The sequence below is a fragment of the Entelurus aequoreus genome, linkage group LG01 (genome assembly GCF_033978785.1).
Source record: "Entelurus aequoreus isolate RoL-2023_Sb linkage group LG01, RoL_Eaeq_v1.1, whole genome shotgun sequence".
Taxonomy (NCBI): domain Eukaryota; kingdom Metazoa; phylum Chordata; class Actinopteri; order Syngnathiformes; family Syngnathidae; genus Entelurus; species Entelurus aequoreus.
This window is the reverse complement of record NC_084731.1, coordinates 24,666,316-24,690,921: the sequence shown is the minus strand read 5'-3', so window position 1 is coordinate 24,690,921 and position 24,606 is coordinate 24,666,316. Positions and strand designations below refer to the sequence as shown.

Sequence of the window (24,606 nt, the reverse complement as noted above, 5' to 3'; positions counted from 1 at the left end):
AACAACTAATTTGATAATCGATTAATCTGTCGATTATTACTTCGATTAATAATCGGATAAAAGAGACAAACTACATTTCTATCCTTTCCAGTATTTTATTGAAAAAAAACCAGCATACTGGCACCATACTTATGTTGATTATTGTTTCTCAGCTGTTTGTAAATGTTGCAGTTTATAAATAAAGGTTTATAAAAAAAAATTAAAAAAAGTTGCCTCTGCGCATGCGCATAGCAGAGATCCAACGAATCAATGACTAAATTAATCGGCAACTATTTTTATAATCGATTAGTTGTTGTAGCCCTAATTTCAACTGACATTCAGTATAAAAAATCCTGTAAAATAAAACTTTATTATTGTTTTTTCCGCTGTTGTTCCATTGTAGGGTTGTACGGTATAACGGTACTGGTATAGTATTGCCGTACTAATGAATCAAAAACGGTACTGTACTCTGTTTGAAAAGTACCGGTTCCCGGGAATGACGGCGCGTCATCACATTGCTGGTTTTGCGAGCAGAGGAGCATGTTCGGCAGCGCACAATCACAGAGTACCTACAAGCAGACAAGGTGTACAGACAGAAAAGGGAGAACGGACGCATAATAGAGATAAAGGTGAAGCTATAACACTGAAACGCCCTCAGGAAGAGGTGCTTTAAAACATGGCTAGCTAACTAGCGGCGAACGTCCATCCGCAGTCGGCAGTGTTTTAGTTACTTCTAAATCACTAATCCTCGTCTCCATGGCGACAAATAAAGTATGTTTCTTACAAGTATCATCCCTGCAGGACGAGGAATAGCTAAACAAGCTTCACTACACACCGTAGCTCACCGGCGTCACAATGTAAACAAATGCCATGGGTGGATCTACACCTGACATTTACTGTAATGATACCAAGTACAGGAGCTTATCTTGTCGATACTACTATGATTACATCAATATTTTTTTTATCGTCACACAATCTTTTTTCCTTTTTTTAAAATTCATATTATGTTTATTAACTCAGGAAATACGTCCCTGGACACATGAGGACTTTAAATATGACCAATATATGATCCTGTAACTACTTGGTATTGGATCGATACCTAAATTTGTGGTATCATCCAAAACTAATGTAAAGTATACAAACAACAGAAGAATAAGTGATTATTACATTTTAACAAAAGTGTCGATAGAACATGTGGAAACCGAAAATAACCAGATATTAACAGTAAAAAAAACAGTAACTGTAAGAAAAAAAGCCTGCTCAGTGTCCTTGTGGTTAGAGTGTCCGCCCTGAGATCGGTAGGTCGTGAGTTCAAACCCCAGCCGAGTCATACCAAAGACTATAAAAATGGGACCCATTACCTCTTTGCTTGGCACTCAGCATCAAGGGGTTGGAATTGGGGGTTAAATCACCAAAATGACTCCCGAGCGCGGCCACCGCTGCTGCTCACTGCTCCCCTCACCTCCAAGGGGGTGGAACAAAGGGATGGGTCAAATGCAGAGGTTAATTTCACCACACCTAGTGTGTGTGTGACTATCAGTGGTACTTTAACTTTAACTTTAAATTAACAATTGTATTAATAATCAATTTTTACAGCTTGTCCCTCATAATTTTGGCAGAATAGAATGATAAATGACACAATATGTTACCGCATACGTCAGCAGACAAATTAGGAGCCTTTGTTTGTTTACTTACTAATAAAAGACAAGTTGTCTTGTATGTTCACTATTTTATTTAAGGACAAAATTGTTCTTCGATTGCAATAAGAAACATATGTTTAATGTACTGTAAGATTGTTTGTTAAAATAAAGCCAATAATGCAATTTTTTTGTGGTGCCCTTTATTTACAAAAGTACCGAAAAGTATCGAAATACATTTTGGTACCTGTACTGATACTAAAATATTGGTATCCGGAAAACCCTATTCCATTGTTACTCATTGCATTGCCTGTGCAGGATACAAACGTTAATTCAAAAATGTTTTCTAAATTAAAGCAATGCTGTGGTCGTCCCATATTCTGTTAGGGATTGTGTACGAAGTTACCAGTTTTTATTCCACTAAAATAGTTTTAAAACCACATTTTGAGTACATTCAGAAGGATAAGAGGAAGGTTTGCCGTTGCTACTGTGATCTGCCTTACAATCTTTGTTAAGTAAGAGTCTTTTTTCTGACTCGTACAAACTGACAGATTGGGATAGGGGATATGGCCTAAAATCTGTATTGTGATAAATATGGCAGCCACTTGTGATAACGATATATATATATATACAACAATAGTATTTGGCACAGAAATGCTAAGAGAAGCATTTCAAAATGGGTTTCAAAGGCTCCTTATTTAGTTGCTGATATATGCAATAACATACTGCAGAATTTCTGGTTGTATTATATTCTCAAAACTATTATTAATGTACTTTCTAACTTACTGTGGATATGTTCTTACTTTCTGTTGTAACATGGTTCTATCTACACTTATGTTAAAATGTAATAAGAACTTTTTCTTCTGCTGTTTCCATACTTAACAATAGTTTTGGGCGATACTACAAATTTCAGTATCGATATAATTTCATGTAGTAAGAGGGGCAGTATCATGTATACCTATGCTGATACTGATAGGTAGATATTTTCAAAATAATTGAATGATTCAGTTTTTGATCACATTTACAATTAGACAAAAACACACCATAGCAGTGCAACAATTTAACATCATATTAAAATAATTTCCCTATTCTCTGTTATTACATACATCATAGTGCAAAATAACAAAAACAAATAAAAACTACTTCTGGCTCTTTTTTTCTGAATTTGTAAACAGTAACAAAAACAACAAACAAAATATCGAACTAATCACTAAGTATTGATCACACACTGATACTATACATGGTATCGTTACTGTCGATATTTGTATTGATCCGCTTGACCCTGTTCACATTCAAGAGCTCTAGCAATGCTTTTTTTCTATCTTCCTATTGCATGTAGTGGTGTCCTCTATTCCTCCAATGATAATGACACCTGTAAGAAATGCAGTTTATTTTCCGCCATAGAGGCAAGGATAAGTGATTTAGAAACTGCACAGTGGAGGGGCGTTAGCCTCTAGCTCTTGGGCGAGAATGCTGCAGTGCTTTGAGGACAGCTTGTCGCTGTCAAATTTGTCAGACACAGCTAGAATGTGTCATACACGCATTATCGCAATATGACAATAGTATTAAAACATGTAGACCCTATTGCCACACTAAAAACATCATATTTAACACATCGAGCTCCTATGTTCTCATCTATTCCTGTCCTTTGTTGTCTTTACTTGTCCAAATATATGCTGTTTTTTACAGTGTAAGAACTGGGACAGCATGAAAACAATAATCTAGAAACCAGAAAGAATTCATATATTAAAAATTGAAATAAATAAAACTCTTGTCTCTCTTCCCATGGCCATTGTTCTTCCTCATTAGCAAAGAGGAAAACCGTCTGCCTCCAGTCGGTTGAGCCTGAGGTGACAGCCACACCAGCAGGCAGAGACAGCTTGACAGCCATGGAAATGTACTGAGGTATGACAAAATCAAAAGTTGGCCTCCCTCTGCTGAGGTTTTAATGACCAGTCAGTCTCTCTTCACTTGGCTTTAAATTCAAAACAGTGAGACACACCTGTCAGCCCTGACGTTTGATTGACAGACAGGATATCCTACGCTGTGACCGCTGCCTGAGCGATTCCAGCAGGGGGTAATGAGCTACAGGAATGAAAGGTTCTTTTGGGTCAGTGGACTCATTTATGATACTAACAAGAGACCACACAATGTTCTTCCCGACAAGGCAAGGTAGAAGGAATGACAAATACAAAGCATTGTGATAAATGCTCTTATTATATAATTAAGTATAAATATTGCTTAAAAAACAATCTTAAAGAAATAACAGTCTATTTTAAATGTAGTTAGAAGAAGCCTGGGTTGAGTAATAGTGGCAAAACTAAGATGAGTAACCTCATCCACATCCACATGAGAAACAGCTCGATTCTTTATTTTCGTATGAGAAAAATGACACCTTGCCAAACAGAACAAAGCATACTTTGTGGTTATCACTGGCTTTCATTCAATGGCATAAATAGCAATAAATAAAATATCTGGCTGAGATTAAAGTACCAGTATAATGGCAAACAAGTTGCTTCTATACTAAATCTATTAACATGTATACAGTCGTGGTCAAAAGTTTACATACACTTGTAAAGAACATAATGTCATGGCTGTCTTGAGTTTCCAATAATTTCTACAACCCTTATTTCTTTGTGACAGAGTGGCCAAACAGCTCAACTTTTGTTCCATCTGACCACATAACTTTCCTCCAGAAGGTCTTATCTCTGTCCATGTGATGTCAGATGAAACAAAAATTGAGCTGTTTGGCCACAATACCCAGAAATATGTTTGGAGGAGAAAATGTGAGGCCTACAATCCCAGGAACATCACTCCTACTGTCAAACATGGTGATGGTAGTATTATGCTCTGGGCCTGTTTTGCTGCCAATGGAACTGGTACTTTACAGAGAGCAAATGGGACAATGAAAAAGAAGGATTACCTCCAAATTCTTAAGGACAACCTAAAATCATCAGCCCGGAGGTTGGGTCTTGGGCGCAGTTGGGTGTTCCAACAGGACAATGACCCCAAACACATGTCAAAAGTGGTAAAGGAATTGCTAAATCAGGCTAGAATTAAGGTTTTAGAATGGCCTTCCCAAAGTCCTGACTTAAATGTGTGGACAATGCTGAAGAAACAAGTCCATGTCAGAAAACCAACACATTTAGCTGAACTGCACCAATTTTGTCAAGAGGAGTGGTCAAAAATTCAACCAGAAGCCTGTGGATGGCTACCAAAAGTGCCTTATTGCAGTGAAACTTGCCAAGCGACATGTAACCAAATATTAACATTGCTGTTTGTGTACTTTTGACCCAGCAGATTTGGTCACATTTTCAGTAGACCCATAACAAATTCATAAAAGAACCAACCTTCATGAATGAAAGTATGTGCTCCAATCACTCTATCACAAACAAATAAGAGTTGTAGAAATTATTGTAAACTCAAGACAGCCATGACATTATGTCCTTCACAAGTGTATGTAAACTTTTGACCACGACTGTATTTGATTTATGACACCAAAAGATTTACAAAGTTTGCGTGTAAATAGACATGATCAAAATACTATCAATCTCACGGAGATTCCTGAGAGATTTCATTTTGAGAGATAATGAGCAAGCCAGTCACGTGTTCCATGACATAGAGTTAGGAACCAGAGATCCATTCCACATCAACAACAAGAAAGCAGACTTTGTGAAAGCCAACATTACTTTTGGAAAAATTATGATCCAGAACCTTATATTTTTGAGCCTGAACATTAGTAGGATGAGCAATGAGTTTTAGAAGCCAAGTGCTATTGAAACACTATAGCATCAGTGTTAAAACATACAAACTAACCATAATAAACCATAATAAAAAGAAAACTTACAGTACAATTTCCACTTTTGCTGGGATACTCACATAATCCCTTTTAGATGAAGAATCAATCACAATCCTCACAAAGGGTTGGAAAAAAGTTGCCGCAAATAGCGTCTTTTTGTGTCTTTTTTACCATCTCAGGGGATGTCAAAGTCGACCAGCCTCTCGGTCCATGGCCACATTTGTCTACTACCGGGTGAGAGATGCATAACTAGTAATCTAGAATTAATTTTTACCAAGTTTGAGACGACGCAAAAGCAGCCAAGCACATAAGGATTGTACAACACTACAACTCCTAATGTTTGCATACTTCCAGAATGACTGATCTGATGATGGGGTCAGAATGCAGAAACGTTCTCATCCTGACGTCATCTGACGTCAAATCTACAGAAATTGCCAAAGATATTTGGAGCGGAATATTCAAAATGGCCATCTAAAATAGTGGCATTTTGTAAAATTGAGGCGGTATTTTCACATACATTGCGGATTGTAAAATAAAATTTGATAAGCTTAATGGATACAGTGAAACACAATTAAGCATATGAGGTCAACTTGTTTTTCTATTCTACTGGTACTTTAAAAAAAATACATTCCCAATGCAGCAACAAACACTTTCACTTCAAACTTAAATGGAAAGTCTCTGTTTTGATATAATTTAACCCCTAACCCTAAAATCTGATTTAAATACAAACACACACATTGTGCATGTGACTCCATACACACTTCCTCTTCAACACTTGAAGCAATCCACGGCTTTAAACAAAAACCCTCTTCCAGCAGCAACATGATGTATCCCCCAAACATCTTAATTGACAACAACTGAGACCAGTCAAAACAGAGATTGTGGTGAACCAGCAAGTTTATCTTGAGTATGTCGTGTAATCAACAGAGAATTACTGCTTGACTTTCTGCCAGAAAGCGATCAGCACAATCCTTAAATGCACACAGTTATCTTCTAAGAGAAATAACCTACTCTTTAAACAACAGTGAAACAATCACATGCATAAATGTAATATTTCCGATGTTATTAATAAAATGAAAAACAAATTATCTTTCTGCTCTACTCAGGACGTTGTAATATTACAATATTACCGTATTTTCCGGACCATAGGGCGCACCAGATTATAAGGCGCACTGCCGATGAATGGTCTATTTTTTATCTTTTTTCATGTATAAGGCGCATTAAAGGAGTCATATTATTATTAATTTGTTTCGAAATTGAAAACACTATCTTGTGGTCTACATAAAATGTAATGGTGGTTCTTTGGTCAAAATGTTGCATTGATTATATTTTACAGATCATCTCTGACTGTCGCTTCCGGATGCGCCGTTTTGTGGGCGGTCTTATTTACGTGGCTCACCTTCGGCAGCGTCTTCTCCCCGTCATCTTTGTTGTAGCGGTGTAGCGTGCAAGGACGGGAGTGGAAGAAGTATCAAAAGATGGAGCTAACTGTTTTAATGACATTTAGACTTTACTTAAATCAATAACAAAACAGCATCTCCTCATCCAGAAACAACAACACCGGAAATGTGTCCCCTGAAAAACCGTCCGACCGGATCTCTCGAATAACTAAAGTTCCTCGGGTGAATAATATAAACTCACTACACCGGTATGTTTTAGCGCTTTCATGGCGAGTTGACTGACAGATATAAGAAAGAACTTTACACTACTTTATATTAGAAATGGCAACAGCGGAGGATGAATGCCACATAACAAGAAGATAAGAGGAAAAAAAAGAAGCTTATCGACTACGGCGTCCACACGAACTACAAAGGCAGACGCACGCAATTTTTCAGGATTTATGCAGATCCCAAATACAGATCAGCAGGTACCAGAAGGTAAGAAAAGTTGCTTTTGCATAATATTGCGAAACAAAACGCCAGATAATGTCTTACCTTATACATACACCATACTAATACTCAGGTTATAAGGCACACTGTCGAGTTTTGAGGGGAAAAAAAGGATTTTAAGTGCGCCTTTTGTCCGGAAAATACGGTAACTGCTATGTATCACCAGTAATTTGTAGGAGATTAAATTATATACATTACCATTTAAAAGGGTCATGTTGGAAAATGTCAATGCCAAGATAATGCTTTACACATTAGTTAAAAATGGATGACTATAATAATATAATTTACTCAGCATTGACACTAGACATTACAGCAAACCACATGTTAGCAGACTTTTAATGGGAATGTCAGCCCTCATTACAGTAGACTTACATATTACTGAGGAAAATTAAAAGAGAGGAGAAGTCTTTGAAGGGCAAAACCATCCACAAACACGACAGCTCTATTCATCTCAGGTTCAGATTTCTCCTCTGATGAAAGTGAATTTTCTCAACACCTCGTGGGACCATTGCCAAGCAGCCAGAGCAGGTTGCTAAGAGAGACAGAGGACGTGCTAAAATAAAAGCAATGAGAAGGCAGGGGTTAGCCCCAGGAGTGAAAAAGGCTTGTCGCTGCATCTATCGCTAATACTGCTGCCTGCTGTTATTTCAGAACATGTCAGAACTTGAATCTTCTTCTTGCTATGTTTTAACAATATACCTTCTTCCACTGCAGAAAATGTTCTTATTTAGCTGGGATTTTTGCGGAAATGTTGCCCCGTTTCCACCAAACCCCAGGAATTTTTGAGGCTGATTGGTAGAAGACACCTGCAGCATTTCTGTTCACCCACCATGCAAACCATTCGACTACGAAGCTTTTTTATTCTGTTTTTAAGCATTTTATTTAGCAAATAGAGCAAAAGGAGAAAAGTATTAACAGTTGGGCAGTTTAAACCTTTGAGCATATTTGCAAAGTAAGCTACTCAGTGGAACATTCATGAATTCATCCTTTTCCGAGAGGACGACTTTCTGTCCTGAACACTGTGGACACAGAGATCTTTATGGTTTCACAGACATTTTGCTTGAAAAATCTCTTATTTTTTTAAGTGGCCTTTGCTACGGCGGGGTCGCATGTTAATGCGCGGATCGTTTCCCCAAGATGCAGACGGAACTCCGAAATCAGCGTGCAGGTAGGAAAATGTTTTATTGTCCATAAATCAGTCAGGAATACACAAAATGCAGGAAAACGTGCCGATAGCGCGGAAGCTATGACAAAGCTTAGAACAGGAATCGAAAAGGTAAACGACGTAACTGTTGTGTGAAGCAAACAAGACAGCCAGACTGAGTGTGGCGAAAAGCAGGAATAAATAGCTCTCTGATTAGTGCCCGGGAGCAGGTGAGCGTCCCGAACACTAATCAGAGGCAGGTGAAAATAATCAGCACCCATGGCAACCACGAAAACACAAACCGAACTAAGGGAGTCTTTAACTAAACAAAACATGATCAGTGCAACGGATCATGACTGCCTTGAGTTTTATCTTACATTGAAAGAGTAAATTGAATGAAACTTTTGGGTGTAACAATTGATGATAAAATGAACTGGAAATCTCATATAAAAATATGACAAGAAACACATCAATAATGAATAATGAATAATAAGTATTGGACAAAAAAAAATCACTCCATATTATCTACTGTTCGCTAGTGTTACCATGTCTAGGTTATTGTGTAGAAATATGGGGAAATAACTACAAAAGTATGCTTCAGTCACTAATCGTGTTACAAAAGAGGTCTGTTAGAATAATTCATAATGTTGGATATAGAGAACATCCAAACACTTTATCGAATCCAAAATACAAAAATTCAACAAAATAGTACATTTGCAAACTATGAGACACAAAGCTAACTACTATCACCTGCTACCCAAGAATGTACAACAATTCTTCCCAATAAAAAAGGAGAAATATAACCTCAGAGAAAAATGAAACTTAAAACATTGGTATGCACGAACAGGACTTAAAACCTTTAGTATATCAGTATGTGGAATTAAATTATGGAATGGATTAAGTAAAGAAATGAAACAATGTACTAAAATGATGCAATTCAAGAAACTGTTTAAACTGAAAGGGTTTACAAAGTACAAAGAAGAAGAATCATATTCATTTATTCATCTCACTATATGAATTACAACTTACTTCCCTATGTATGTATTTATTTATTTGTTAGAATAGTTTTTTGATTGATTGATTGATTGATTGATTGATTGATTGATTGATTGATTGATTGATTGATTGATTGAAACTTTTATTAGTAGATTGCACAGTTCAGTACATATTCCGTACAATTGACCACTAAATGGTAACACCCGAAAAAGTTTTTCAACTTGTTTAAGTCGGGGTCCACGTAATCAATTCATGGTATTCATTGTATTATTTATGGAGTAAATTGTGTACAAATTGAGAACAGGAAGTGAACAAAAGTGTTAGCAAATGCTATGAAATGGACAAGGGGTAGGATTAAATAAGCTCTGCTTCTTCCTATTCCTTTTCAAAAATGTTGAAAAAAGAAACTGGAAATGGTATGCGTGTTCAAAACAAACTAAAACCATAAACCAACCAACCATAAACCATACACTTTAGTATATAATATTTGTTTGCTTTGCTAGCAACAATTGACTGTGACAATGACTGTCTTCAGATGGCTAGCTATGAAACTCTGTAAAAATGTATCTGTACATCATTAGTGCTTCACAATCGTGGCCATAAATAAAATCCCAATTTCTTTCCTTATGAAAACTCGATTTTCAAATACAATTTGGAGTTTTTGTCAAAAAAATCCAAATTGTATACAACAACAGAGGGGTGTTGCTGACATCATCATGTTATTTGTAATGAAATAGGCTTATGAAAAGGCTAAAGAATTGCATACACATAAAGACAAATATGTGTCTATTTATTATTGGTAGCAACATTTGATTTGTTTTCTTGCTTTTTGCTCTATTTGTAATTGTTTTCATGTTAGGTTTTTTTTTGCTCTGGGTTTTAAAAAAATGTGATCCACAAATGGCCCTTTGAACACCACTGGTTTACATATTTCACTCAGAGGGCAAACAGCAGAACAGTGTCTTCAAACTGTGTCTTCATGTTCTTAGCACTTATGGAAGTGATAAAGGTTGGGTTGCTTCTGGAGGTTTTCTATGTGTTAGTACTTATAAGGTAACTACACTACCAAGAAGTCTTAGCAGTAGAGCGGAAACGAAAATATATACCTGTACCATAGTACTAGAGGAGATATGAGCGAGTATGACAATCCTGCAGAGTTGAAAATAAAGAGTTCCTGTGTTGCTGGAACTGGTGTTCCTGTGTTACTGAATCAAGAAAAAAACATAACATTCTGCATGTTTTGCACAGGGTTGTATGCACACTCTCTGGGCTTGTAGAGGTGGATATCCTCCCCCGCAGTGAATACTTGTGACTAAGTATTTGATTACCGAAAAATACACTGCGCTAGACACACTTTTAATGCATACCTCTCACTATATATAGCAATAAAGTAGCAAAATTGGCATCACAGAACCCTTGTGCTGTGTCCTATTCTCTGGTAGAGCAGGTGGGTGGCTATAAGAGTGTGTTGTGAGTGGAGTTACGATGTACACAGTCACAATTCCATTGCACTGTAATTTGTCTAAAAGCGAAAAGCCCCAAATCTGCATTTGTGACGGGGGAAAAAAACATTTTCTAGCAACAAATAAATGAATACATTGAGACATTGACGTGTGTTGGGGGAGAAACCATTAGTCTGGAAGAGGAGCCAATGGTAGCTTGGATGCAAGGCATGATAGTAAAATATATATTTTATTTTTTTATTTTTTTTACGTTGTCATAATTAATCAGATTATGATGTAAAATCAATAATTGGGCAGCCTTAGTATTCACATTACTATATATTTGCTACTTCATTTGATTGTTATTGTTTTTTACCGACATAATCATTTTGATAGCTCTGGAAATGGAAACAAAGGAAAACAGTGGAACAAATATATATTTACCCACCGTATTTTTCGGAGTGTAAGTCGCTCCCGAGTATAAGTCGCACAGGCCGAAAATGCATAATAAAGAAGGAAAAAAACATATATAAGTCGCACTGGAGTATAAGTCGCATTTTTTGGGGAAATTTATTTGATAAAACCCAACACGAAGAATAGACATTTGAAAGGCAATTTAAAATAAATAAAGAATAGTGAACAACAGGCTGAATAAGTGTATGTTTTATGACGCATAAATAACCAATTGAGAACGTGCCTGGTATGTTAACGTAACATATTATGGTAAGAGTCATTCAAATAACTATAACATATAGAACATGCTATACGTTTACCAAACAATCTGTCACTCCTAATCGCTAAATCCCATGAAATCTTATACGTCTAGTCTCTTACGTGAATGAGCTAAATAATATTATTTGATATTTTACGGTAATGTGTTAATAATTTCACACATAAGTCGCTCATGAGTATAAGTCGCACCACCAGCCAAACTATAAAAAAAACTGTGACTTATAGTCCGAAAAATACGGTATATAATGACTATAAAAAAAATGAAATAAAACTTCAATCCAATCCAATTCATTTTATTTAAATAGCACATTTCTTTTTTCTTTGTATTTTTATTTTTTTATAAATAGCACATTTCAAAAAACAATATAAGTTTCACAAAGTGCTGCACAGAAGTTGAGACATACATACTAGGAGAGTCAATAATATAAAACATTTAGCTATAAAATAATCAGAGAAAATAAAATAGACTAAAATCACATCCCCCATGCTGGTTTAAAAGCCAAAGAGTAAAAATATGTTTTAAGACATGATTTAAAACTCATTAAAGAGGGAGCCGTCCGAATGGCAAGAGGGATATTGTTCCAAAGTTTTGGAGCCACAGCAGAAAATGTACAATCACCTCTGGATTTTAAACAGGTTTTTTTGGGATGACAAGAAGAAACTGATCAGCTGACCTCAGAGACCTTGTGGGGGTGTACATTTGTAAAAGGTCTGACATATATTGTGGTGCTAATCCGTTAAGAGATTAAAAAAAAAATTAAAAATTAATTCTAAAATTAACTGGGAGCCAGTGAAGGGATGCTAAAATGTGGGTAATTTGTTCTTGTTTTTTAGTGCAAGTTAAAAGGCGACCAGCAACATTTTGGACTAACTGCAATCCAGCGATTGAGGCCTGCTTCATTTCAACGTAGAGGGAGTTGCAGTAGTCCAAACATGATGAAATAAAACTTGCTTTAAAAAAAGACTTGCTAACTTTTTGTTGTTGCTGCATTACATACATATACATACTCGGTTAAAATCTAAGAAAAAAAAATGCAATTGTAGCATACATTTGCTGCAAAAAATAAAAAAACTACTCATTTTAAAAAAAGGTTTTTGCTAACTTATTACTATTATGCAATGAGCCTGTTCTGCATATATATTCAAAAAGGGTTGGCAACTTGTTACTCCCACACACTTCCTACCTTTCTACGGGTACAAAATACCTGTACCCACACATGTTTTTTATAAAATATGTGTGCACACGAAAATACACCGGCTCTCAAGCGTACTTCGGACAATCAGAACATTATTCATTTAAAATCAACATGAGTCAAGTCTTATCAGAATTTTGCAAAGTGTTCACTGCACTGGGACAGGCTGACTCATGTGGTAAAAAGTTATGCGCTCCATCTATTTTCTCAGAGATGTAGACACATTTTGCAGGTTTTAAAAGACATTGCTCTAGGGTTGTACGGTATACCGATATTAGTATAGTACCGCGACACTAATGAATCATATTCGGTACTATACCGCCTCTGAAAAGTACCGGTCCGCCACCCCCCCGCGCCCCCGTCCTCGTCACGTCGTGTCATTGCTGGTTTACCAGCAGACGGGCATGTTCGGCAGCGCACAATCATGGAGTACTTACAAACAGACCCAGTGTGTAGACAGAAAAGGGAGAACGGACGCATTTTGGTTTAAAAACTAACAAAGGGGAAGTTATAACACTGAAACGCCCACCGGAAGAGGTGCTTTAAGACATGGCTAGCTAGCTAGCGGCTAAAGTCCAGCCCCAGTCGGCAGAGTTTTAGCTACTTCTAAATCACTAATCCTCACCTCCATGGCGACAAATACAGTAAGTTTCTTACAAGTATCATCCTTGCAGGACGAGGAATAACTAAACATGCTTCACTACAGACCGTAGCTCACCGGCGTCACAATGTAAACAAATGCCATGGGTGGATCTACACCTGACATCCACTGTAATGATACCAAGTACAGTAGCGTATCTAGTCGATAGTACTTTGATTATGTCGATATTTTTTGGCATCACAGCAGCTTCTTTCGTTTTATAAAAATGTATATTATGTTTATAAACTCAGTAAATATATCCCTGGACACATGAGGACTTTGAATATGACCAATGTATGATCCTGTAACTACCCTGGTATCAGAGTGATACCCAATTTTGTGGTATCATCCAAAACTAATGTAAAGTATCCAAACAACAGAAGAATAAGTGATTATTACATTTGAACAGAAGTGTAGATAGAACATGTTAAAAGAGAAAGTAAGCATATATTAACGGTAAATGAACAAGTAGATTAATAATTCATTTTCTACCACTTGTCCTTAGTAATAACTGACAAAATAACAGAATGGAAAATGACAATATGTGACTGCATACGTCAGCAGATAAATTAGGAGCCTTTGTTTGCTTATTTACTACTAAAAGACAAGTTGTCTTGTATGTTCACTATTTTATTTAAGGACAAACTTGCAATAAGAAACATATGTTTAATGTATCCTACGATTTTTTGTCAAAATAAAGCCAATAATGCAATTTTTTGTGGTCCCCTTTATTTAGAAAAGTACCGAAAAGTATCAAAATAATTTTGGGACCGGTACCAAAATATTGGTATCGGGACAACACTACATTGCTGTTGCAAAGTAGCTCCATGAAAATAAACCCACACACAAAAAACACATGACTGAGCTTTGCCGTGGACTTGTAGCCGCAACAGACTTACTCTTAAATCCAGCGAACATTCTGTCCCCGCAGTGTGTCATTATAAGTGTCACATCTCACCTAACCATCATTTATCTCTCCGCCCCTAATTAGTTCCAATCAATTACCTTTACTCAATCCCTCTTCCGCATTTAGAAAAACAGATTCATTATTGCTCTTTTGCCTGTCTTTTAGGAATCCCTCGGGATGCTTCCACCAGCTATTTTTTTCTTCTCGGTGGGTTGCCTCTATTAAAAAGTCATCGCTCACCACAGGGTCTAGAATGTGACAGAGGTGGGCGCTGAAATCTTTCTCTGGCCGCATACTGTGATGGTAAATGGGAGGTGACTGCCTTAATAGCAGGTATTAAAATAGCAAACACTCGTCACGGTTGACAGACCGTCGAGCAGAGGAGGAGAAGCGCTATCAGTCACTACACCTGAGAATTGGAATTAGGAAGTTTAAAGGAGCAGTGAGAGGGACATAGACAAAACCATTATTAAAAGCATATGGATGACAGTGAATGGAGCCAGGTTCAAATGATAGAAAACATGTGCATGTAAGCAACATTTTATTATTCCTAGAAGCGCACAGAAAGCTCCAGCTATTGCAGATCACTGACACCTGTGAAGACGCTTGCTGGGAGATAAAACATAAGTATGCCCAAGGGGTATGAAGAGATGGGGTGAAACCTGATCCACCCTGTATAACAGGGGGGGAGACTTCGGTTTGTTTCCTAGCGTTGATTAAAAAAGTACAATGTGAAATCCAAGATTGTACCCTGCTCGCTCCAGCTCCTTTCTCTGACTCGACCTCCCTCAGTTCCTCTTCGACTTGAGGCCGTTTGTCTTCTCTCAGAAAGGAAATGCAAAGCAGGCTACTTGGAAACTCTGGGAAACGCCACGGGACGTCCCTGGGGGGGGATATTAAATATGGCCGTGGACATCCACATGGTAAAGTGGCAATAAAGTATTCATTATCCTTGCATTGAATGGCTAAGTAGGAAAAAACAAGCAATTGAGTTAAGAAGTCAAACATGGACTTAGTACACATAGTAATACCCCTTCACACTGAGATTTACAGAACAATGAAGACTAACAGCTCTCGGGCTTGTGCATCTTGCTCTGACAAGCAGGGTGATGAGAGAATCAAGTAAACAACATCAGGGTGTTACCAAATCAATTCACAAACACTCTCCCAAATACTCATAATCCTGTGTGCTTTTATTTCGCAACATAGTACCCACACTTAGAGTAAGGACCTCATTTTTTACCTCTATTCTAAACTGCTGTCCTGCCTTTGCAGCTTCACAGCATGCTCTTTGGACCTGGACTGGGGATTCCATAGGATTCACAGAGGAAGTCCAGCGGGACGCTGTGCGCCACATTCATTAACTAAAAAGACTGATGCCAGTTTGACGTCCACCCCCAGGTCTCCCAGAACGTGAATTAACTTCTGTGAATAAGACCCAAACCTACACAAACGCCCCTGCAGCTATAGGTCCTTCACAGGGGGAAGAGTAAGTGGGCGACACCAAATAACAACAACAACAAGGGGAATTGCATGCCTTTTTCAACTCTGTCACCAAACAGAAGGAGGCACCGCCACAGGAGGAGGCCAAAAAGGATGGGTCATTGACAAAAACGACCTACCAGGGGGTCACTGATGGCTTTGGCCAAGTCTCAAAGGATGTGAACAAGAGTCCGTCCCCACACATTTAAATTAACACCTACTCCAAAAACAGGCAAGAGGAAGGAATAGGGAAATCTCTAAATCAGCATTTCAAAACCACAACGCCACAAAGGCATCAAAGTGCATGCATTATATTACGCCGGAGGGCTCTTATGGGCTGAACTCTTCAGTGTCTTCCAAACAGCCTCATTTCCCCTCGTAAGAGTTCAGTAGTATGGTCTAATCACTATCACACGTGTGCATGACCAGAGGAGAAATGATTGGGCAGGAAGACGAATGAATTCTGCAGTGTTGTATTAGGTTGCATTTAAAACCTAAAGTACTTTTGCTTCTGACTGTTACTATGCAACTAACGAGGGTGTAAAAATGATTCGGTACAAATTGAAAAAACAGTTTTAACTTTAGTGATATGAATACGTTGTTTGGCGAGCCTCTGGATCGATCTATATCTAGTATGTCGTAGGTCATACTTGCCAACCCTCCTGTTTTTAGCGGGAGACTCCCGGTATTCAGCGCCTCTCCCGACAACCTCCCGGCAGAAATTTTCTCCCGACAAACTCCCGGTATTCAGCCGGAACTGGAGGCCACGCCCCCTCCAGCTCAATGCGGACCTGAGTGGGGACAGCCTGTTCTCACGTCCGCTTTCCCACAATATAAACAGCTTGCCTGCCCAATGACGTCATAACATCTACGGCTTTTAGAGAGTAGAGTGCACAACTGCGCACACAACAAGGAGACGAAGCAGAAGAACGAGGAAGTTACAGACATGGCGACGCCGTCGACGAGCAAGATGAAGAAATACGCTTGCAAGTTCCAAAACGAATGGAAACAAGAATTTCAGTTCATCCAGGACAGTTCGAAGGGGAAGGGGTATGTATAATGTTGCCTGTACATTTTGTAGAACAGACTTCTCCATTGAACACGGTGGCCGAAATGATATACTCATTCATGAACGGAGAAGTTAAACAGGACAATGCTGACATCTACTGGATAGCCTACAGAACACTGAAATTCAAGTGTTTATTTTTTTTATATGTATAATAAAATAAATATATATATATATATATATATATGTAATACTGGAGTTGGTGAATTCTAGCTGTAAATATACTCTCCTCTTAACCACGCCCCCACCCCCGACCACCCCCCCGCCGCCCCACCTCCCGATATCGGAGGTCTCAAGGTTGGCAAGTATGTCATAGGTCAATGTATGGTTAAAAAGTCATGAATCAGTTGATTGGAGCTCTGCTACAATATATGGCCGCTCTTATCTTGCGAAACTTCTGTGATGACGTAATACAAGAGTAACATTCTCATTTGTGACTGATAGCAACAGAGCATCATGGCAAACAGCACCGAAAGACTTTACAGACAATGCAACCCCGAATATTAAATCTGAAATGTGGTAAACATTCAGATTTTTTTTTAAATGGTCAGTTGGATAAAAGTATGGCCATTTGTAACGTTTGAAAAGCAGCGATAAAGTAGGCGCTGGACGACTAATCTGAGCACCCACTTGTTGGCGATGAGGGAGCTAGGGATGCTAATGCTAGCAGCGCTACCAACTGGCAAGACAAGGACACAGACTTGAAAGACTTCCAGCCGCAACTTAGCCACAACCGCACTAAAAAAACACCTCCAGGCAACTACAACCCTAGACTAACAAACCTCCCCCCACCACATCCCACCTCCCCGGATAATCAAATGTAAATAATCAAATGTATGTACTTGTTCTTATGCTTTCTGAGCTCACTATGTTCACTGCTCGATGTACATATCCTACAAAGTCAGACCTACACTGTTTCAATGTCCATTTCTCAGATGATATAATTGTTGATGACTGAAGTACTGATATCAACCAAACCTAACCCCCCCCCCCCCCCCCCGCCCCACATCCCACCCCCCGGATTGTAAATAATGTAAATAATTCAATGTATATACTCTTATGTTTAACTTGTGTGATGACTGTATTATGCTGATCGTATATATTTATACCATGAATTGATTAACATAGACCCCGACTTAAACAAGTTGAAAAACTTATTTGGGTGTTACCATTTAGTGGTCAATTGTACGGAATATGTACTGTACTGTGCAATCTACTAATAAAAGTCTCAATCAATAGGTAATCACAGCATCTAATACACTGTTCATTGTGCTAAAGTTAAAGACCTGCACATTAACCAGCAGAATGGCACTATGAAAAGTATTTAAGTTTCTACACTAAAGCTTTGGTTAAGTTTACGTGGTGGCACTTAATTGTAGCTTGTACTTGTGTTACAACACCTCTGCTTGAAGCACAGCTTTCTTTTCTCTGTATTTTATTGTTGCTATCTGAGCTAACATGCCAGAGGCTGTTCACCTTGGAGACCTGCTGCGTAGCTTTTCCAAAAGTATTTTGTTGATAGTTTTACTATTTACTCATAATCAATCAAATAACCGCCTGTTTTGTTGGACGGTTTCAAAATAAATTGTTGACAAGTGAGCAGAAAACAGGCGAAAAGAAGATGTTTTAGGAACTCAAGTCAATGTTCCACCACTTCTGTCTCCGAATGCTTGCCCACACGCTCTTTTCGGACCAGACATCGAAGCAAATGTCCCAAAAACTGTGAAGGCCAAAATACTTTTCCTTCTTAATCTTCTACATGCAATAATTTGGTTCAGAAAATGTTGACTTTGATTGCACCAAGTCCTTGGAATTGTCACAAATGCGCCTAGACGGAGATCTATCGGAATTGCAGATATGTTTACATCTGTAAACACTGCAGCACGTGTGACATCATGACATCATACAGTATGCATGCATGCTGGTCAGATTGCATACACATTAGACATTGCATTCATTTTGTAATGTGAACGACTACAAAAAAGATGGGATTTGACAAAAAAAATCTGAATTGTGAACGTAGCCTTAGTAGCACTATTCAAACACAACCATTGATGAGCCACCTGGTACAAGAAGCAACATGTTATGACTTTTCCATCAAAAAAGGGAGTGAGAAGTTTACCACAAAGTAGAAAAGGATTGGCAGACTATACTTTAACCACTGCCTGAAAATACAGGATGATCAGATTTGTTTAAAGGCTGACATGTCAGCACCAGGTTTTGAATGTGATACACGCAGCAACAGAGTCTGTGGAGGGTGTGCAAGTAGGGAGAAGCAATGGGAAGGTGGGAGGAGAATATTCAGTGAATGTAGACAAGGCAATTCTAGTGTTTAACAGTATTTAAAGGCCGACTGAAACCCACTACTACCGACCACGCAGTCTGATAGTTTATATATCAATGATGAAATCTTAACATTGCAACACATGCCAATACGGCCGGGTTAAGCAACACAACCAGGAGCACTTTGAGGATAGCAGACGCGCTAGCCGAACGACCTCACCTTGACTTCCTCCGTCTCCGGGCCGCCAACCGCATCGGTGATCGGGTGAAGTCCTTTGTCGTACTGTCGATCGCTGGAACGCAGGTGAGCACGGGTCGTGATGAGCAGATGAGAGCTGGCGTAGGTGCAGAGCTAATGTTTTTAGCATAGCTCTGTCGAGGTTCCGTAGCTAAGTTAGCTTCAATGGCGTCGTTAGCAACAGCATTATTAAGCTTCGCCAAGCTGGAAAGCATTAACTGTTTATTTACATGTCCAGAGTTTGGTAGTATTGTTGATCTTCTGTCTATCCTTCCAGTCAGGGACTTATTTGTTTTGTTTCTATATGCAGTAAAGCTCGATGCTATCACGTTAGCTCAGTAGCTAAAGAGCTTCATCGATGTATTGTCGTGGAGATAAAAGTCACTGTGAATGTCCATTTCGCGTTCTCGACTCTCATTTTCAAGAGGACATAGTATCCGAGGTGGTTTAAAATACAAATCTGTGATCCACAATAGAAAAAGGAGAGAGTGTGGAATCCAATGAACCCTTGTACCTAAGTTACGGTCAGAGCGAAAAAAGATACGTTCTGCACTGCACGCTAGTCCTTCACTTTCACGTTCCTCATCCACGAATCTTTCATCCTCGCTCAAATTAATGGGGTAATCGTCGCTTTCTCGGTCCGAATCTCTCTCGCTGCTGGTGTAAACAATAGGAAAATATGAGCTGTCCTTCCTCCGGTGTCGTCACGCTACTTCCGGTAGGGGCAAGGCTTTTTTTTGTCAGAGACCAAAAGTTGCGAACTTTATCGTCGTTGTTCTATACTAAATCCTTTCAGCAAAATATGGCAATATCGCGAAATGATCAAGTATAACACATAGAATGGATCTGCTATCCCCGTTTAAATTTAAAAAATTCATTTCAGTAGGCCTTTAATATGAGTACTTTTAAACAGAGGTATATTAATATCAGCAACTACCTCTTAATTTTCAATTAAAATAGAGGTGAATACAAATTGGGCATTAATACTGAGTGGGCATTAACATAAACCTTTTATGAAACGTTGGCAATGGTTTGAGTTGGACACACAAACTTGACTAATCTGTCTGGACTATTATTCCACCTGACACTTTAATCTGCCACAAGAGAAACACTAACGCTAAGAATACACTCTCTTCAGTCCAAACAGCAGCCCAGAGACAAAGTCAGTCTAATTCCCAAACACATTTATCCAGTCTTCAATAATGTTTTAACAAAGGAAAAAAGACGTACGATACCAAACAATAGCTTTGATTATGACACCAAGGAAAGCGACTAGCCTTGACACTTTATGCTTTGCAGGTTTGCTGATGCATGCTCAGATGACCCCAAACAAAAGATCGTTTTAAAATTGTATAAATTTACCATCCTTGGAAAAAAAAATCATGAAAATTATATAGCTCTTAAACATGACTGACATAATCTCTAAAGTTCCCTGCCACCTTTAACGAGGAAATAACCTGTTTTACTAGGGATTAACTTGTGGAAATCTGTATTGCACCCAAATGGAATAAAAACATGTTAAAGTTAAAGTTAAAGTACCCATAATTGTCACACACACACTAGGTGTGGCGAAAGTATTCTCTGCATTTGACCCATCACCCTTCATCACCCCATGGGAGGTGAGGGGAGCAGTGAGCAGCAGTGGTGGCCGCGCCCGGGAATCATTTTGGTGATTTAACCCCCAATTCCAACCCTTGATGCTGAGTGTCAAGCAGGGAGGTAATGGGTCCCATTTCTATAGTCTTTGGTATGACTCGGCCGGGGTTTGAACTCACGACCTACCGATCTCAAGGCGGACACTCCAACCACTAGGCCACTGAGTAGTTATGTATGTTTATATTTTGTAATCGTTTAATCATACTCTGCAAGAAAATATTTTCACTATAAGTACATGAAAAAATATGGAACTGGACAGGAGAAAGTGATGGACCGTGTCTTGTATTTTCAGTCTAGTGAGAAGCAACAGATGCATCAAAATTAGGCTAACATTGAACAGTTGTTCTGTGAAGTTTCAGGAACTATAGGGTGGTTTCCTAAAATATGTAAAAGAGACTGATCTCAAATTTAACCCGGATTGAAATGTAATTAAAAGGTAGATAATTGATTAGCCCTTTGTCTGCTTTTGTGTATTGCTGCGACTTGTTGGGGACCTTCAGGAGTGCAGTTTCATGTCAATATTTGCCTGTACTTATTTGACGGATGTATTTTTTTAAATTTTTATATATAATTTGTGTGGTTTACTTGTTTGGGGGAGAAAAAAAGAACATTTGACACATATTTAATCATATTTCAGAACTGTGTATGTTAAAAATCCAATTAACAAATGCTAAAAAAAAAAGAAGCTACAGATGCATCAACATATCCATGAAACACTAGAATGAAGGACAACACTGTGTTCTCAGTCTTTTGGAGAACCCCTCTCAGTTTCACGGAGGCCGACCACAGACGCAGCTTGTAACCTGACTCAGGACGCTGTACAGGTCAAACCATGACCAAAAAGGCCACCACATGCAGCGAGACAGAATTATGCCGTTTTTGCACATGCAAAAATATGCCCTTTTTGCCCACAGTACTTTACCACGGTACATTTTGAGCATGGGAAGTGGGGCTGATAAGAAGTATTTGATAGTTTTTTTTCCGGCCGAAAGCTGAGTGCGCATTCACGATCGTACTTCCTTTGAAAGTGAGCCCACTGAATCAAGCCTGACTAATAAATAAATGTTCCGGAGACTTTGCTACTTTTCGCAAACTCTATGGGCCACAAGAACCTTTTAGATCTGGAAACTACAATTACTAAGAACTAAAAGTTCCTGGACATTTGGTGGCAAAGAGGCTATAGATTTGTCTGGGAATCCCAAACACTGTAATCCGGTTGTTTTCACTGTTCCAGTGTGAAAGGGTAAAGAGCCTAAACTGCTTCCGTAAACTGAGAATTCCAGGAGGGTTTTTAGTCTGCGCTGTGGGCTATCTGTCACTTTTACTTTGCCCTAAAACTGGAGATGTAACAGAACCGTGTTACCTGCTGCTATATTTTAATCACCTGCACACGGACATGTAATATATCCAATAGCCATATGTTAGAGATTCGCTGATACTACTTCCTCTTTTATCAAACAAAGGACCACCCAAGTAGCCACTGATTCCCTCTGAACCTTGCAACCATATGGCATAACAAGTAGAACCAGATAGCATGCGCATGTATTCTATAACAATCCAGTACAATGAGCTAATTCATTGGCTAAGGAAAGGCATATGTGCATTTATAGAAGAAGAAAGAAAAAGAGATAGAAGTTGTATTGGCTCCACGTCCATGGCAGAGACAGAAGATAAATGTTGGTTGAAACAGTTTGGCATTGATGCTGATATGCTTTATATCCAAGTTGGACATGTGATAAAAGGCTGCTACATCCTTTTTGATGGATATCACACTTCTGTCTCACACATGTATCTGATAAGGTGAAGGGTGAGGAATAGGAACGGTGTCTTCTAGAACACTGCTCAATGTGATAAATAGATTTGGGTAGTAGTGTGTGGGTAAAATAGCTGGTACTCTTCTGTGAAACAAAGAACAACCCACAACGGTCACTGAAATTACTCAAAACTGACTAAAGTAATAATAAAAATAAAAATAATACTGGAATTTTACAATATGCACTGCTTCTGGAAGACAAAACTGGAGCTTTTTGGCATGTCTGCTCTCTATCAGCTCAATGTTTACAGATACCCACTGAAACATGGAGAGAGACTGTTCACTCTAAGGTTCCAAGGCTGCTTTGCTGCACCCGACACAGGGTCACTTTAATTTATGCAGTGTAGAATGACATTTCAAGACTTTGAAGGTGTCAGGAAAGGCTGGTCTTAGTCTCAGTCACAGGTAGTGTTTCCTCCAACAGAAAACACACAACTGAAAACACTCAAAAATGGCTGAAGGCCAAACATTGGCTCTAAACCCTGATTTAAATCCAATTAAACACAGTACAAATGCTGAAGCATGCAGTCTTGTGAAGGCACCGATAAAACCTGACGAAGCTGGGGCAGTCCTCACATGCTTTGCTCAAGCTTGCAAACTACCTGTCGACAGGTGCAAGAGTCTCCTTGAGAGTTACAGGAAGCCATTGATTGCAGTGAGTAACTTAAAAGGTTGTGCTACAAAATAGTAGTACAGTGGTACTTCAACTTACAAGTACCTTAGCTTACAAGTATCTTGAAATACGAGGTGTCGTTGTTGTTTGTTATGCTTTCAATTGCAAGCAAAGTTTACGTTACGAGCAGCTTGATGGCTACTTAATGACACGGTGAGTGCCGTATGATCCTCCCCAAAACATCCGGTTTCGCACAGCCTTCCCATTGACATCCTCCTGCTGCGGAAGTTTGCTCAACCAGCAGCGTTTCCAGTTGAATGTGCACGCCTGAAGCTGATCCAGGTGTCCCGGCTTCTATGTTGCTCTGCCAGGTATGCCCTCCCTGCTCCCTGCAAATAACTCTCCCAACACATCGCCTGAAAAGCATCATCTCTTCTGCACCACAACACTGACTGCGGGAGATAGCATAACAAGGAATATCCTCTTTTTACAACACCATTACTTGCTGCAATCAGCCTTCACTCTTCGGTAATTAGGCATGTTGTCCACGTTGGATCGTATAAGGTAGGACACCAAACAGAACTATAAAGTATTTCAAAGTCAGTATGCTGGAAAAGGTAAACGCTTTACATAAATATTACTGTATTACAAAATACAGGTGATGTGCCGTGGGAATTTTATATTACCTTATTCATGAAACTACTGGCGGTAGTAGTTTGTACTATTATTTCTTATCTAAAAGTTAGTTTTTCTTAAAAGTCAGGATAATGTTAAAATTGTGCTGTTCTGTGAAGCACGGGTTGAATTGATTTCAACAAATTTCAACAGGCAGGGCTGCTTTAAGATACGAGTATTCCGAGTTACAAACTTGGTCGTGAAACGCAATGTACTCACAATTGTTTTTGTTTTGAACTACAATTCAAAATAAATGTCTGATTTCCATTTGTTACTTTTTATTAAATGTTTATGTCAGAAGTTGTGTGGGTTTTTCTCAACAATCTACATTTTAAAAAATTTCATTTTTTAAAATGAATTGAACTGAGTTTTGGTTAAAGGTAATACAGAAATCATTTGTGCCACATTTAAAAGAAAATGTA

The 24,606-nt window shown here is 38.6% G+C and overlaps 1 protein-coding gene across 3 annotated transcripts in view; it reads right to left on the bottom strand.

The window, feature by feature from the left end:
• Nucleotides 1-24,606, bottom strand: part of sema3fb (sema domain, immunoglobulin domain (Ig), short basic domain, secreted, (semaphorin) 3Fb) — a 316,200-nt gene that overhangs the window by 85,289 nt on the left and 206,305 nt on the right. The window lies entirely within an intron of this gene.